The sequence below is a fragment of the Moschus berezovskii genome, chromosome 10, assembly GCF_049115385.1.
Source record: "Moschus berezovskii isolate FMDL1 chromosome 10, NW_MosBer_1.0, whole genome shotgun sequence".
In the NCBI taxonomy this organism is placed as follows: domain Eukaryota; kingdom Metazoa; phylum Chordata; class Mammalia; order Artiodactyla; family Moschidae; genus Moschus; species Moschus berezovskii.
Genome location: NC_142469.1, coordinates 43,932,691 through 43,950,390, shown reverse-complemented (window position 1 = coordinate 43,950,390; position 17,700 = coordinate 43,932,691).

Below are 17,700 nucleotides of genomic sequence, written 5' to 3'. Positions count from 1 at the left end.
CCCCAGATTTTAAAAGAGGAGAATAAAAGTCACCGATAGGAAGAAAAACCATAGGAGCAATGCACTGAGTGGGGATGATGAAGGATAAAGAAATTATTAAAATAGTGCTTTGAAACTGTGAGATCAGGAAAAAGGCTGCCCTGGAGCTTTTTGCTGTTGTTAAAGAAAAATTCATGGGACTTCCCTGGTGGTCCAGTGGTTAAGACTCCCAGCTTCCATTACAGGGGGCACCCGTTCGATTCCTAAGAGAATCGAACTAAGGGAGAACTAAGAACATGCTGCCGATTCAGCAAAACAAAAAAAAAAAACAACCACAAAAAATTCATGAAAAGAACGTGGTTTAGGGAGTTGTCTGAATGATACATTAGAAGAGACCATCACTCAAAAACAGGGGTGATGATGATTTTATAAAACTCTGTTTCAATTGTGTGTGTTGGGATGTGATACACTGTTTTTCTTACTAAGAGTCACAGTCAAGAGACTGAAAGCCCTCGCCATCTAGAGTTTGCTGCTCCACTGGGACTAAGCTGGCTGGAGCCGCCAGCGATCAGATCTGGGTTTGCAGTCTGGTTGCTGCACAGCCGCCTAATAGCTCCATCCATGCTGCCCACTCATATTTCCAGAGGGAGAGTCCAACACTGATCGACTTGCTTGGGCAGCATCCAGAGTGTGGGTTCGTGGATTCGTTCACAAGGGGCTCTCATCAGAGGCTGTGTCCTTAGGTCAATTGTGAAGTGCAGGCAAGACCAGACCGACAATAAACAAATGTGGATCCTACTATGTGAAGCGGCCTGTGTTAGGCGACTGGCGCTCTGACATTTTTGATTTAACAAATCTAAGTCTGGTGTAAATTTAAGAAACAGCAGAGGGAAAATTTTGTTTTGAAATGAGAGAAAGAAAACCGAGTCCTCCCCCGTGTGTAGCTCTGTAGCTTGACAAGCTTCAATATAAGGGCTGGCTTTAACTCTGTTTTCACTTCCAGTGGGTATGCTTTGAGTTGGCACACAAAGTCAGTGTGTGAATGGCGTGGGAGTTGAGAAAGTTGCATTGCTGTTTCTCTTCTTAAAATTAACAGTGAAATCCTTATGAGAGCAGTGTAGGCCCAGGAATGTGCCTCACAGGGTTCTCTAACTGCATAATTAGGGAGTTCTTCCTAAGAAAATAGTCCTCATTCTTGCCGAAATTGGTGCCCCTCCTCCACAGCCTCCTCTGAGAAGGGGCTGACTGACAGAAGCTCCGCAGCTTCTCCAAGTCCTACATTCTTGCTGTCGATATAGGATCCACCCCTCACCATTAGGCCCTGTCAGGTGAGGTTTGTGGATGCTTCGAACTGTCCTGAAGCCTTGTTGTGTTGAGCTTCCCTGCTTTTCTGAATCCGCAGTGGCTGTCTCACCATCTATAGTATGTGTCTAAGTTTCCAGAAGAGGTCAGCCTGCAGGGGCCCAGGGCCACCTTCATAGCCAAGAGCCTTCTACAAAAAGCGGTCAGCATGGCAACTTGTTAGCAATGCAGACTGTCAGGGCCCATCTTAGCCCCACGAGATCAGAACCTGCATTTTAATAAGATGCTCAGGTGATCTGTGCGCACAGTGTAGTAAGAGAAGTACTGGGCTTGACACCTAGGAGCAACTCAAGCAGTCTAGATTTCTATTAATATGTGGAGCCTCAACCAACTGCTGACCTAAAACAAATAGACTGCTGGTTATTTCTCCAACAAAAATTGGGTTTATTCCAAGGTCAGCAAAGAATTACAATTGGGGTTTTGCAACCGTGGTGAACTATATGCTAGTCCCATCAAAGCAAAGAGAGGAAAACTCTTCTGAAGTTGGGGAGAGGAAGCTAGGGTGGGGCCATTGGAGGAACTGAGAGTTCCAAGTATAGTGGTTTTTCATTGGCTGAGTGTGACAGTCTCTCGTTGGCCAACCTCTCGTTGGCCAACCTCTCGTTGGCCAACCTCTTGCCAGGCAAGAAGAGGAGGTCTTTCTTCTTCCTTTTGAGCTCTGCTCTGGTGGGAGGGGGTGAGAGTTCCCCATTCTGCCCTCTTGGCTCTGTTTCAATTGCGGGTTCTCTTTATTGATTTTTATACACCAACCAACTAACCAGCCAGTTAATGCCTACATTTCTTATAGAACATCAACCATGTTTACCATGATAACCAATACAGAGATCAAAGTAGTAAAAAAGTGCAGTCCTCGTGTTTCCCAAGTAAAAACTTTCATCACAGTGGTAGCAGGATCAAGGACAATAGCTAGGTCCAGGGAGGTAGTAGTAAGTGGGAGGCGTTTGGTAAGTCTGAGGATCCTGCAAACACAGAGGTCGGGATGCAACTTCAGCTAATCGTGATTCCATCATAGTGAGCGGTCAGTGTGACAACAGAGAGAAAATCTTTGGTTTTCACTTTTGACGAAAAGCAAACTGTTGGGACAGGTGGGAGGGCATGAAGGTAGGCGCTGTGTCCTGTTGTGGCTTAAAACCTTTTCCAGAGAGCTATCAACCAGAGTCTGCAGTTAAACAAAGGTTACAAAACCACTCCTTAGGAATACACCAGTCACGTACAGTTTTCCCTCGGTATCCATGAGGGCTTGGTTCCAGAATCTTTTGTGGATAACAAAATCCACAGATGCTCAAGCCCCTCCCCACCTCGTCCTTTTGTGGGTGTTGATCTCTGTTGACATTGTGCACCCCAAACTCCCTCTCAGCATCTGCTTGCAGAGAACTTGCCCGGGACAGTAAGATTACCACATTAACAAACATTACAGGGAGACACTGACTAGGATATATCTGTATCCTGACAAGTCTATACATTCAGATTGGCTACCAATTTAAAAAATTAATCTCATTGGGAAATTGGATTTTACTTTATGAGCAAATATTTTTATTTGCATACCCTCAGCACTCCCCCCACCCCCAGGAATTGGCAGCCGACTCCAGTATTCTTGCCTGGAGAATCACATGGACAGAGGAGCCTGGTGGGCTGCAGTCCACGGGGTCACAAAGAGTTGGACATGACTGAAGTGACTTAGCAGCAGCGGCAGCAGCCCGCCGTCAGTGTTGTATTCAGGCCTGTCCACTCAGCGTCCTCCACACTGTGATCTACTCCCTGTACCACCCCCCACCCCCCTCATTCCTGCTCCTAGGTTTGTCTTATGCTGTTCCCACCACTACAAATGCCCTTCCTTCTGCTCTCTTGCATGTCTGTATAAATCCTGCTCATTCAGGGTCTTCAAAGAAGGTGCCACTTCCTCCGTGAAGGCCTCCCTGCCTCAAGTAGCTTTCTCTTATTATTCCTTTATTTTTAAAATTGAATTACCTTTTATTGTATTTTAATAATACAGCTCAATTAGGCACTGCTATTCTTAACTTGTTTCATGTGACGCAGATACCAAATTCATACTTCCTAGTACCTGATAGAGCCCAGAGCATTAGGTAGACACCCATAAAACACTAGTCAATTGAATAAAAGACATGGATGACGACATCAATATTTAAAATATTAGGAAATGCATCCAGGAAAGTTTAAATTTTAAATCATACCCTGAAGCAGTGTGTTCCAAAGACCGCTTCTTGAATTTGTTCTTTAAGATAGTTTTTGCGATCAAATTCATTTGGAAAATTTTGCCTCTAGGGTCTTCCTACTGGAAATGGGCACACTGGTCATTCAAATAGTAAAGGATCTGAGAAATCCTAGAGTAAACAAATCTGGTTGACTTTAACCCAAACTACTTTAATATAAAAAATGCATTCATTTTCCATTTTCCATAGCATCTATTAGTATCCCCCATGGAGTTTGTGTAGAACACACTCTGGGAGCCATACCCCAGCAGAGGACAGAGTGGATGTCAGCCCCGAGAGCGCAGGTAGGCCTGAAGGCAGAGACATCGGCAAATGGGCCAATGACCGCTGTTCCCAAATTCAGATGGGGAATGGGCTCCACAGGCAGGGTACAATAGTAGGAGGAACAGCAGGAGGCAGGGCTGCAGTTCATACTAATGACTTCTGAACAAGGGTTCGCTTTGGGCAGCCAGGCTCAGCTCTGGCTGCCAACTGGCATCACCCGGGGGAGCTTGGAAACATCCAGACGCCTGGGTCTCACCCTGTAAGATGTTGATGCCACTGGTCTGAGGTGAGTCATAGGCATTGAGGTTTCAAGCTCCCCAAGTCATTCCAGTTGCTGCTCAAATTGAGAGCCACTGCTTTAGGGGAAAGGGAATAGGAATGTTGAAAAGGATCAGTTCTTCTGCATGCTGGGGTTCCTTTATTGAGTGTGTCTGCTGTACCAGAAGTTGCTCTGGGAGACTGTCAACTTCTGCTGCTTAAGTAATGGCCATGCTGCTAACTGTGGGCCTGAGCCTCCTGCTTCAGGTGGGGTCTAAGGACCACCAGCATTGATTCCACCTGGAGGCTGGTCAGAGGGGCAAAATTCCAGGTCCTGAACAGTGATCCCTGTGAGATCTGCATTTGGCCCAGAGGCACTGAGCCAGCACAGCAGCTCCACTCAGCATAATGCCATCCAGAGAGGTCGCCTGTGGGCTTTTCATTCATCTTGGGTTGGAAGGCATTTCTCTCCTGGTCCGTAGTCACCAGCCTCCTAGACCTCAGGTCTGCTACCCTGGAGGCCTGACTGCCTGGCTCTCTAAGGAGCCTCCAGGGTCCCCAAATTAAATTTTTCTAAGTCAGTATTTTGAGTTATCCAATCCTAAATTTGTGGAGACATGTCTAGTTGTGTTCCCCTGATGAAGTAAAAAAAAAAAAAAAAAAAAAACCCAAAAAACAAAACCAGAAATGTAGTTAGATTTACAGAGATGATAAAGGGTGTCCAAAATGGTTCTTTAAGCTTTGGGTTAAATAAAGAATGGGGGAAAATCAGAAATCTAGGCCGTAAGAGATCAGCCAAGTCATCCAAATTGGCCTGAGTCAGGAAAGAAGAGTCTGTTGCCCCAGGAGCTTCATGGTGCTGAGCTGGGTGGGCAAAGATGAGGAGCTTAGTGGAACACCGCTCCCCGACCCCGTGACAGAGGCGAACCACTCGTGGCCCCATGAGTGACTGTCCCAAAGCCCGAGCCCATGTCTCCTGCTCCGCGTGCTCACTACCTTCACAGAAGGAATTAATTGTCAGTTCTCACGATGCAAAACAAATAGACCCAAACAGCCACATACTTCTGTAATGAGTTGATATTCTGGATCATCAGCTGTTCTCTTCCTTCTCCATTACCAAGCTCACGGAAGGCCTGTCCTTCCAGGGCCAACAAGAATGGCAGGCCCCTCATTCTACTCCTTCCCTCATGAATTAGCTCCCTTGTTCATTTGTTCAACAAAGGTTTATTATCTAGTGTTTATTGTGAAGAGCAATAGGCTCTGGGTACATATGCTCATGTCTACCCAGAACTCAGAGAAAGCACTCCTGTGGACAGACTGTTGAATGAAAAGTTTCTGGGATGTTAGGTGAAAACTGTATGCCAGGTGAAACTATAAACTCTACTTCACCAAGAGAGAATACTAATTTATTAACCTAAAGGACAAGATCATTATTAGAGGTGTTCTGGCACATACACTTTAAGTAAAAGATGGCCATTTGATTTGTGTATACATTCAGTCATTCTAGGCTTCCCTGGTGGCTCAGACAGTAAAGAAACTGCCTGCCAATGCAGGAGATGTGGGTTTGATTCCTGGGTTGGGAAAATCCCCTGCAGAAGGGAATGGTAACCCACTCCAGTATTCTTGACTACAGAATTCCAAGGACAGAGGAACCTGATGAGCTACAGTCCATGGGGTGGCAACCAGTTGGGCACGGTTGAGTGACTTTCACTTCTTTCACTCATTCTGAAGACAACTTCTTTTCCTCTCTCCAGAATGTGACGTTAGCCCCAAACTAGTAACTTTGGAAGCAGAGCAGCGTGTCTGGTACCTCCTCGGTCCCTCTGACCTCTCCCGTCACAGGCTGGGCTGTGATTCAATAGTCAGGTCAGACGCGGCCCGGCGGCAGGCCGAGCACTGCAAGACTGTGCACGAGTTAGCGGACTTTATTTTTCTGGGCTCCAAAATCAGTGTGGATGGTGATTGCAGCCATGAAATTAAAAGACGCTTGCTCCTTGGACCAACCTAGACAGCATATTAAAAAGCAGAGACATTACTTTGCCAACAAAGGTCCGTCTAGTCAAGGCTATGGTTTTTCCCGTGGTCATATATGGATGTGAGAATTGGACTGTAAAGAAAGCTGAGCGCCGAAGAATTGATGCTTTTGAACTGTGGTGCTGGAGAAGACTCTTGAGAGTCCCTTGGACTGCAAGGAGATCCAACTAGTCCATCCTAAAGGAGATCAGTCCTGGGTGTTCATTGGAAGGACTGATGCTGAAGCTGAAATTCCAATATTTTGGCCACCTGATGCGGAGAACTGACTCATTTGAAAAGACCCTGATGCTGGGAAAGATTGAGGGCAGGAGGAGAAGGGGATGACAGAGGATGAGATGGTTGGATAGCATCACCGACACAATGGACATGGGTTTGGGTGAACTCTGGGAGTTGGTGATGGACAGGGAGGCCTGGCGTGCTGCGGTTCATGGAGTTGCAAAGAGTCGGACATGACAGTGACTGAATTGAACTGATAGAAATGTGCCCACCTTGGGGGCTGGAGCAGGAACGTAGATTGAAGGCGGTCCAGCAAGAGGAGGAAGCTGTGTTTATTTTTGGTCACTTAGTTACTCAAAGAGGTGAAAGGGAAAAGCAAAGTTTTTGGGTACAGACCAAAGGTAGAAGAGTTCACTGGCAACATATTGGGTAACTCACAGAAGGGACAGGAAGATTGCAGAACTAGGCTTGGAAAATGGGAGGGTGGGCAGGGGGAGTCCATGATGGTCAGATATCAGGAATAATCAGGGCAGCCCATTGGCAGCAGCGCTAGCCCCTCCGGATTGGAGTCTGGATGCCAGCACCGCCATCACCCTGACGGCCACAAGTCACATCTGTGTCACTCCTTCCAGAGTCCCGATTTTGAGCATTCAGTGATCCCGGCCCAGGTCATGTGTCCACACTGTATCTGCCAGGAGAGGGGAAAAAAAGTGTCACTTGGCAACTCCCAGCTCCTGTGATAGGAAATGGGACCCTATCTCCCTGCAAGACACATATGCTGGAAGGCTTATTCCCAAATAAACAGGTGTGGTTACTGGGCAGCCAAAAATATGGCACAAGTCCACCAAAGGTCATACCTTCAAAGCTGTGTCTAGCCGAACTCTCCTATTCCACACACCCTGCTTGTGGTAAGCATCTGAGGAAGGTTAGGTCCACCTGGCCATCTGCACAGAGAAGATGACAAGGTAGCATTCCAAAAGATGGCACACAAGTTAGAACTCTGCTGGGTACAGTTACTAGAAACCCAGTCTGAATTCCCTGACTCGAAACAGAATATTATTTTAAGAGTACGAGGAGGCATGTGTTTCTTGGAGCCCAGGGACTGGTAATTGTTAAGACTGTGGTGACGACACAGTCCAGTGACTTGAATGCTGTCAGGATCCTGACCGAAATATTATTATAATTAATCATAATATTTGTGAAGCACTTATGTCCTTACATTTATTATTTTTTTTTACAACAACTCTGTGAAATCTGAACTAAAATCACTCCCATTTTACAGACGATGAAGCCTGGAGCAGTTAGGGCTTGTGGCCAGTGTCACACGGCTAGTAAAGAGAGCTGGTGAACCTATAACCTGTGCACATGACCCTCAGCACACCGTGTTCTCCTGCCTCCTTGGTGCAGACCACCGGGCTCTGCACCTCAGCTCCACAGACCCCGAGATTCACGCTCGTGTCCACTGGCCCAGGGAGACATCACACTCTCCCGTGTCCCAAGTCCAGTCTTTCAGGTGGACCACTGTGATTGGCCAGTTTAGGTGCCAGAGGGGGCGTCACCCCGAGTCGCTGTGTCATAACCAAGCAGATGTCATGGGCGAGGGCTGGGGGCTTCAGAGGCATGGCAACCATTCTAAAAAAATAAGGGTTGCTGGCAGACAAACACTTGTTAACTATACATTTCCACCGTGCCTCCTGGGTGACTCCTCGTGTTTGCCTCACTTTCCAGCAATTTAGAAATAAATTTAATTTTCAAAGGCAAGGACTAACTCATTCCATGTGTCTGGGAACATCTATTTCTCTCACAGAATTGCTTTCTTCTTTGATTATTAAGTTTTTTTTCAATTTTTCCATTTCATGCTACACTTGATTTTTTTTTTTTTTTTGGTAATCCTTTTTGGAACTTTTATGAAAGTAGGTGATGTACACGTCATAGATTAAAAGCGAAAAAGACCACAGCATTGTACTGTCCAGCAACAAACAACAAAACAAAGCCATGTATGACTATTTAAATTTAATTAAAGTAAAATTTAAAGTTCAGTTTCTCAGTTATATTAAGCCATATTTTAAGTACCTAGTAGCAGGCACACTATCATAGCAAACTCTATATTACAGAATCTTTCCATCAGAAAGATTCCCTAATGGAGTTCCTTAATGCAAGTGGTCCCTAACAGAGTGGTTCACTGACCCAGACCGACCCTTCTGTTCCCAGGGGCTGTGAATTCTAGTTTGCTTTCTCATCACTATGCCTCCTGCCAGTTCTTTTCTGACTTGCTCCCATATTCGTTTTCTCAAAGCCAACACTAGAATCACATAAACGCGAGTTATTTTTTCTTTTCTATAGTAGAATCAGTGTGTAACTATAATAGAAATATCCTGGGCTGGAGGAACATTTATTTCTGATACTGAAATGTAATGCACTTGCTTAATTAGAGGTGGGATGGAAGTGATGTCTGAGCTGGAGCTGCTGGTTAGTAAGATGACATGTTTGCATATGGAGATGCTTCCAGAGTCCAACAGCAGGGGCCCTGTATTCTCCATGGCAGGGAAGTTCCCATGCCTCCTCTTTTTATAACTATTCAGGAAAGACAAGGTATTCTTGATGAAAGCTGCTTTGTATCATTAAAATTGTTTTTATCCTCATTAAAAAAGAACTCATTTCCATGCAGTGCCAATCCACAAACTTTCTACCACCCTTTGATGCTAAGGGCGGTGTGTGTGTGTGTGTGTCGGGGGTGGGGGGGTCCCAGTTGCTCCTGTTTACAGTAAATTCTGCCCTGGAGGTGTGTCTTTGGAGGCAGCTGGGGGTTGAGGGAGAGATTTCCCCCTACGAGTGGTCAGAGGCCTTGTGAGAGTGGGAGCTGCTCACCACACTTTGTCTGTGTGCTGAGAAGGGGTCAGGACATTCCCAGAGTGTACCTAGCCAGAGAGATTGGACCCCAGATGCAGGACCTTCCAGCTCACCAGGGGTTCTCATGCCCCAAGAGTGGCACAGAAACAGCCAGGTCTTCAGACCCCAAGGAACCACAGGGACGGGGACAGTGTGGCCTGTGGGCTGCAGGAACCTGCAACCCTGACACAGATCAGGACGGAGCAGGTGTCCAATGATGGTTATGATTCAACTGCCCCCCAGCTTAGTGGAAGGGGGACTTGGAGTCACATTTAACTTGATGTAAGGGATCCTAAAAATATAGGATATTTTTCATGCGTCTGAGTTTCAGGACTAAAATTCTTGCTTGCTGCAGTTGGATATACTAAGTTTGGGCATAAAATCTGAGGGGCTGTTAAGAACAGTTTCTGTGTGACTGGCAGGGGACACAGATGGCATTCCAGCTTCCAAAACTGAAGAGTTGCTATCCACACTGAAAATTTGACATGAGACTCACTTTGGGGAGGCCTTTGTGGATGAGCCTCATTGACTGACAGCCCCGTTTTGTTGAGGGTGAAAGTGAGCCCCGTTTCGTTCTGCCGGGTCTTAGGGTAGCATGTGATTTTGCAATTGACTCAATTACGTTGCAAGTGGATTTGGTAAAGTGGTAGATTAGGATATATTTTTTCATTGGCCTTTTGAAAAACAATGATTCCTTGTCTGAATTTAAGGAGAAGCTCTTTAAATGACTTCCATGTAACTGACTGGCCAGATTAACTAGCTCTCCATTTCCTTTGTGAAATTTAGTGACCGTAATGACTGAATGTTTGTCTTCCTCCAAGAGTTGTACGTTGAAATCCAGCCTCCTTTGTGATGATATTAGGGAGCTCACATCAGCCTATAGAGAGGACTGCTGTTTTTCAACCAGGAAGTGGGCCTGCACCAGAATCCGACCATGTCCCGATCTCAGACTTTCAGTCTCCCGAGCTGTGAGAAATGAATTTCTGTCACGGGTTAGCCACCCAGTCTGTGGTGTTCGATTGCAGTAGCGCGAGCTAAGATGCTGACTGATGCCCACAGCTCCCTGAGGGCTGGTGGCACAGCAGAGGCTACTGCTCAGGGTCTACAGGGCATTGCTTGCTTCTTTCCTAACCTGTTAATTCCAATTGATTGTTTTCCAATAATTACACAGTTTGACCAGATACTATGAAAACTAGTGATACCTTGGTACACAAAGAAAGGGGTAGATTGCCAGTGAAAATTCAACTTAACGCTTTGGAAAGACTCAGTGAAGGAAAGTTGACATAAAAAGCATTGTTGAATTACATTTGATGATCATCAGTTACAGTATCTGGAAGGATTCTTGAGTCCAGATGCTTTGTGCTGTCTTTACATTCTCATTTCACTGAGGAAACCCAGTGAAACAATACAGGCTTTGTGTGTGTGTGTGTGGTTTGCGAAGAAAGGAAATAACACGGCACTCTAATCGGTAATCCATGTTTTAAGAAAAGGCATTGGCTAAATAAAAGAACTAGTGAGTGAATAGACATTTTGAGTTCCCTTTTACAATGAAAGGTTGGCTGCATAAATTTATGCCCTCGATCCTTTTTGTCTGAGTGGATTATCGCCCTCTACTGGTCATTAGTGAGGGCTGCCAACCATGGATCACATGGCGGCCCCACCCACGGTTTAGTTTCAGAGCATCTTTTCAGTTAGAATGTGCAGATTTCCAGTTACAATGTGGGATGAAAACGTACTCGCGTCAGTATAACAATATGATGAGATTATTTTACATCCAAACTGTTTTCGTCTATTTATTTTTATCCGTTTCATTCATAAAAAAATCTTTTATAATTGGCTGATGAACACCCTCGTCCCACCCCTACATGATCTTAATGCCTTTTAATTACACTCGATACTATTTAAAAACAGATGTTAATTTAAAAGGCGGTGGCCTTCAAGAAGTACAGCTGCGATTCTCTGGAGCCCTTCTTCACAGTGACAGCGTGAAACAAACATAATTCTGACTATCGAAGAGATCCGGTATTCCTATGAATGAGAACACTGTGCGACACAGAGCTCTCTCCTCCCACATCGAGGGGCTTGGCAGCGAGGGGAAAGCATCTTGAAGGGCCGTCCCGGATGCTGCGGGAGAGCTGGCGCGATGGCGGCGGGCTCCTCCCACCGCTGCGGCAGCCTTACAATCAATAATGCAGGGCTCTGCGGCAGCGCCGCGCCTTGCTTACCCGGGTCCCGCCGCGGGGCGGGGGCCGTACGTTGGCCCATTGCGCCATCTAGCGGCCACCAGTGTCCGCTGCAGGTTGGATCTGGAAATCAGAAACTGCAGTCTAAATTGTGCTTGGGACCCCACCACTTAACCTTCAAAAGGCTAAGAAAAGGTAAAGAAAAAAAAAAAAAGACTGTCGTGTTTATTCATTTGCTTGCAAAATGAATAACTTGAGGTTAGAAACTCCAGGTGCCAATCATGTAAAGTAAATAAAGATTTAAAGCACTTACCAGTCATTTTGTGCTTACCGGGAAAGAAAAAAGAAAGCGAAGTCGTGTCTGACTCTTCGCGACCCCATGGACTGTAGCCTTCCAGGTTCCTCCGTCCATGGGATTTTCCAGGCAAGAATACTAGAGTGGGTTGCCATACAAATACAGTCTCATAAATCTCCACCCTCATGTGACTCAGTCCAGTAGGGAAAATCCATATAAACATATGATCTGTTAAATTTGAGGTTCACGTTAACAATGAATAAATATTTAGTATAAATGTGTCTCATATATATTAAAAATGTAACTGGGCATCCTATCATTATTATTACCATTCTTGTTATTAGCTAAATCTCACAACCCTCCATGGAAACACATGAATTACAGTACAGGTTTTACAAGGCCATTAGTGGTACACAAAGGGACTGAGGAGCTCAGAGGTGCTGGTTAGGAAGGCTTCTCAGGGGAGGCTCTCGGACATAACCAAACGGGTGAACGGCGAGGAGGGTTCTCTCAGTAGAACCTCACAAACAAAGGCAGGAGGCTGGAGGAACACATAGCATAGCAATTCTGTGTTGCATAAGTGCAGGGGTGAGGACGGGAGAGGCCTTCTCTTAGAAGGCTGCTGTATCGCGTATGGCCATTCACTGTGCTACCCTGGAGTAGGGTTTTATCCTGGGTGAAAGGGGAGGTGGTGGTGGTGTTTTTCAGTAGCTAAATCGTGTCCGACTCTTTGCCAGCCCATGAACTGCAGCATATCAGGCTCCTCTGTCCTCCACTATCTCCTGGAATTTGCTCAAATTCACGTCCATTGGCTCGGCAATGATCTCTAACCTTCTCATCCTCTGCCGCCTCCTTCTCCTTTTGCCTTCAATCTTTCCCTGCCTGATATCTTTCCCAGCATCAGGGACTGTTCCAATGAGTCAGTTATTTGCATCAAGTGGCCAAAGTATTGGAGCTTCAGCTTCAGCAGCAGTCCTTCCAATGAAAATTCAGGGTTGATTTCCTTTAGGATTGACTAGCTTGATCTCCTTGCGGTGCAAGGGACTCTCAGGAGTCTTCTGCAGCACCACAATCTGATGGCATCAATTCAAAAGAGGGAGTAGAAGAAGGGTATTGAGTAGGAGGGTGACGTGGTCAAATCTGTGTCGAAGGAAGATAAATCTGCAGCAGTATCTGGCAGGCAAAGAAGCCCAGAGGTGGGGAGGTGTGGTGGAGACTGTCCAAGGTCAGCGAGCTGGTACGTAGCAGAACTTGGATTGTGAATTGGAGTCCACTGGCTCCAAGTCTGCCAGTGGGCCTGCCCATCTAATTGGGTTATGATTCACACATGCGGTCATTTTCAGGCTCAGGAATGACACCACATTATGCATACTTTCCTTCCTGAAGGATGAGCTCCACCCACATTGCAAAATACAGGAACTACCTCTCCTCTCCCTTCCAACTTTTCAGGAGGCCCCTCAGCGCCCGCGTCTGATTACCTCGGCCCTCTTACCCACACAGGGCGCCTTTTGCAAACCAGTCTAACAGAGCCAAGTGACAGAGTGAATTAGATCCTCCGAGCCATTTGGCCTTGTTTTCCTTGGGTCACAGCCTAACTTTCTGATGCCCTGGGAACGAGGGCACCTGCCTCTTTTCAAGGAGACTGCTTCGAGGCCCACGCAGATGCAAGGGCCGCTGATCTCTGGCCGCTCCTTCTTGGACCTGGTTCACTAAAAGCTGGATGGGAGGCCAGGCAGAGCCCGGCAACCCTTCCAGCCTGCCCTCCAAGGTGGCAGCACTGAATCCCCTTAGCGCACACACCGCAGCCCCTCAGAGCGTGCACCGGCGCTGGGAAATGAGGCTTGTCGGCTAGTGGAGGAAGAAGAGAGTGTAAACCTGCCCTTCCAGGCATGTATCCTGAAATTCATGTCAGAATTGTAGGGGCAGAGTTTTGTGGGGGAAAAAAATGGGATGCATTTAACAGAAGATACTCACATAGGAAAAAGGCACGTGAGACTGGAGATTATTAGTTAGAAAAGGGCACGGATGGATACAGTGGATAAATTATGCAAGATTAGAGACATGCATAACTACTTCAGTTGTTTTAGGGTGATTTTGATGAGTCCTTTTAAATAACCAACAAGGTTTCATTGGACATCTGCCATTTGAATGCCCTTCAGCGCCATTGGGTCCACAGTAGCAGCCGGACTGGAAGAATCTCTGATTAGAGACCTAGCTGCTGGCCCAGGCGGAGCTGACAGAGAGCCGGAGGAGATGCTGTGGAGGCTCCCGGCACCGGTTTTGGTTTCAAGGCCTGTGAGTTTTCAGGAGAGAGTACATACTCTCGGAGAATGGCGATTTTGTGAGACTTAACAGTATTTGTAGCAAGGATGAATGTGAAGCCACAGATCCAGGGGTGTAGGAATATCTGTTTCTTCATTTTCCTCAAATTAAAGTTTTAATTAATTCAATTCAGTTAATTAATTTTAATTAAAGTTAAAATTTAAATTAACGCTGGCTCCGAACCAACCTCCCCCATCTCCATCTGGAGATAAATGTATTATTCTAAGCCACCATTGGTGGGCTCCTCCCGCTTCTACCACCACCATCATGGCAGGTTGAACAACAATGCAGGAGGCCTAGCTGGTGCCTGGAGAAGAGGCCAGGCCTTTGGCCTTTTCTTTCTGAGGTTCCTGCCCATACCTTGATGGTTCACATCCGAATGGGCAGTGAAGGCTCTTGCGAGGACACAGAGGTCCTCCGGGAACTTGTGCAGAATGGCCGAAGCGTCCTGTTCTCACCTCCCCACCCCCCAACCCCTACTCAGGGCCTTCCCAAGCTTCCTCATCCCCTTGGCTGCCCCAGAGTCCCTTCTCTTTCCTCTCCCAGCATCACCTCTTCCGTGAGATCAAGTTTCCCTAAGAGACAAAGACTTGTGGCAGCTCCCTTCTGCCTGGACAAGTACAAGGGCAAGGTTAGTTGCTCAGTCGTGTCCGACTCCTTGGGACCCCATGGACTGTAGCCCGCCAGGCTCCTCTGTCAATGGGACTCTCCAGGCAAGAATACTGGGATGGGTTGCCATGCCCTCCTCCAGGGGATCTTCCCAACCCAGGGGTCCAACCCAGGTCTCATGCATTGCAGGTGGATTATTTACCATCTGAGCCACCAGGGAATCCTTCTGCTTGGAGGGAATGCTAAATGACCTCACTAACTTCTTAAAACTAGAGAGGGGAGTGTGTGGGGGGGGAATCATTGAGAATGCAATGCAGAGTAATGGTCTCACGGAATCATCCTGCTGCAGGTTGCTCTGTAACGTAGAGGCCATGCAGAGGGCAGCAGAGCAGGGGCTAAATGCTTGGGATCTCGGTCCTACTTCTTGCTATTCACATGGCCTCGCCTCAGTTTCCTCAAGATGGTAATAACCTTGCCTCCTGCAGCGATGCTGGGAGGAGCAGCTGGGTCCACACCAGTACAGCACTCGGCACAACAGGGATGGGGCTCCTCGAGCACTTGATCATTGTTTGCTGTGGTTATTATTATTGTTTGTTGTTGTTGTTTAGTTGCTAAGTTGTGTCTCTTTCTGACTTTTTGCTACCCCTTGGATTGTAGCCCACCAAGTTCCTCTGTCCAAGGGATTTGCCTGGCAAGAAAACTGGAGTGGGTTGTCATTTCCTTCTCCAGGGGACCTTCCCCACCCAGGGATCAACCCCGCATTTCCTGCGTCTCCTGCATTGGCGGACAGATTCTTTACCTCTGAGCCACCTGGGAATCTCTAGTTTCCCTGACACACATGTTCAGGGCATGATCGCACCAACAATGTCGGTCTCTTTTCTGGGACAGATGATGCTTCCCTCCCCACCACCAGCAGGAGAGGGAGGCACCGCTGAGGGGGTGAGGAAAGGGGACTCCTCCCCTGCTCAGGGCACTGACAGAGGTGTGGGTGCTGATCTCTGCCTGCCCAGGTGACATAGGAGAAGGGACTGTCCTCACTGTGATGTCTGTTCCGTGTGTGTTTTGCCAGTGGAGAGAACCCTGCACCAGGAGTCTTCCCCACTCTCCCTCTGGCTTCCTGTCTTAACTCTTAGTTCCCCCTGCTGCCGATTTAACTTAGCTCCTACCTGTCGTTCTCCCCTGTAGTTTTTTGTTCTTTATTATTAGCCACTGTGAAGAAAGCTGATCACCGAAGAATTGATGCTTTTGAACTGTGGTGTTGGAGAAGACTCTTGAGAGTCCCTTGGACTGCAAGGAGATCCAACCAGTCCATTCTAAAGGAGATCGATCCTGGGTGTTCATTGGAAGGACTGATGCTGAGGCTGAAACTGCAATACTTTGGCCACCTCATGAGAAGAGTTGACTCACTGGAAAAGAGTCTGATGCTGGGAGGGATTGGGGGCGGGAGGAGACGGGGACGACAGAGAATGAGATGGCTGGATGGCATCACCAACTCGATGGACATGAGTTTGAGTGAACTCCGGGAATTAGTGATGGACAGGGAGGCCTGGCGTGCTGTGATTCATGGGGTCGTGGAGAGTCGGACACGACTGAGAGACTGAACTGAACTGAACTGAACTGAACCTTTATTCAATTTTTCTACAGGGATACTTTGCATGTTTATTTGTTCAGCATCTTCTCTCTCAGTAGATTATATAGCTCTAGAGGGCAGGGATTAAGTGTGTTTTGTGGACCAAGTACAATCACTTAACCTCAACTTTTTAATCTGCTAAATGAAGATGGTTTTAAATACTGCTTTTGCCTACCTCACTGAGCTGTGAAATTAAAAAAGATAATACATGTGAACTTCCTTGTAAATCATGAAACATGATGCAGATATTAGTTATGCTCAATGTACATGTTTATTTGAATGTACATCACAAACTGAACACTTGTGAAATGGACGCCTAGGCAGATTAGCATTTTGTTAAATGAGATAACAGAGGAATGTGCTCAGAGCAAGACACATGCCAGGATGGCTCTTGGTGTCCAAAGTAGAGGATGGCAGAAAAGCTGTATTCATTCAGTCCATCCATAGTGGGCGTGAAGTTGTTAAACAGGAGCACACCCATGGCTGGAGATGTCTAAACACAAGCTGCAATCGGTAGCCCAGGGCCTCTCCATCTTGTACACTGCGGGAGACAACTCACAAGTTCATTCTCAACAAAGATGTTCCTTTCCTACCAAGAGCCAAGGATGGAGTTTGACCCCTTCCCCTGCCCCGTGGCAGAGAGATTGCAGAGGGAGGAAAGCCATTTCCAGAAGAATGGCTGCCGCCGCCAGCGTTTACAGAGAACGCGTGGAAGGAGCGTGAGTCTCCTTAAATTCAAACACTGAACAGACAGGTGCAGTATCACATTCAGAACCGGAGGGATAAGGTTCACGAGTATGCTAATCCTGGGCTTGTATTCTTCTGCCTTTGATGAACCAGTGAGGAAATGAGAGATGATCCTTTCTCATGACCACTGTGGTGCATGAATCCCTGCGGCTGGGACCCAAAGATCAGATGGTGTTAAACCAGAGACATAACAATAATGGATCAGGTTGGACTAACACAGACCCGTCTTCCTTCATTAGGCTGTTTTCAGGTGTTCGGGAGACCAAGCTTATACTGCTCCCTGTACGACAGGACAATCAATAGAGAGATGAATTCTTTGGGCAAGGAACATAACTTTATTTGGAAAGTCAGCAAGCCAAGAAGATGGTGGAACCGTGCCCCAAAGAACCATCTTCCCAGAGTTAGAATTCAGGTTTATTTTATACTAAAAGGGAAGGGAGGAAAGTCAAACATTTCCTGATCTGTCAGCCTCCAGAGGGGATGTGTTAATTTCTTCCTTCCTGCAGTTATTCACAGGAGGGTCTGTTCCTGGTGTTTTCTGTGAGCTAAACAAAGGTATTTTATTGATATAGCTTTACTCTCATTACCTGGGAGGCAGGGTTCCCAGAGATGGGCCATGATGTTTAATTTTAGCTTATAGACAACATCCCTTTAGTGATTAACTTGTAATAGAACACGAAG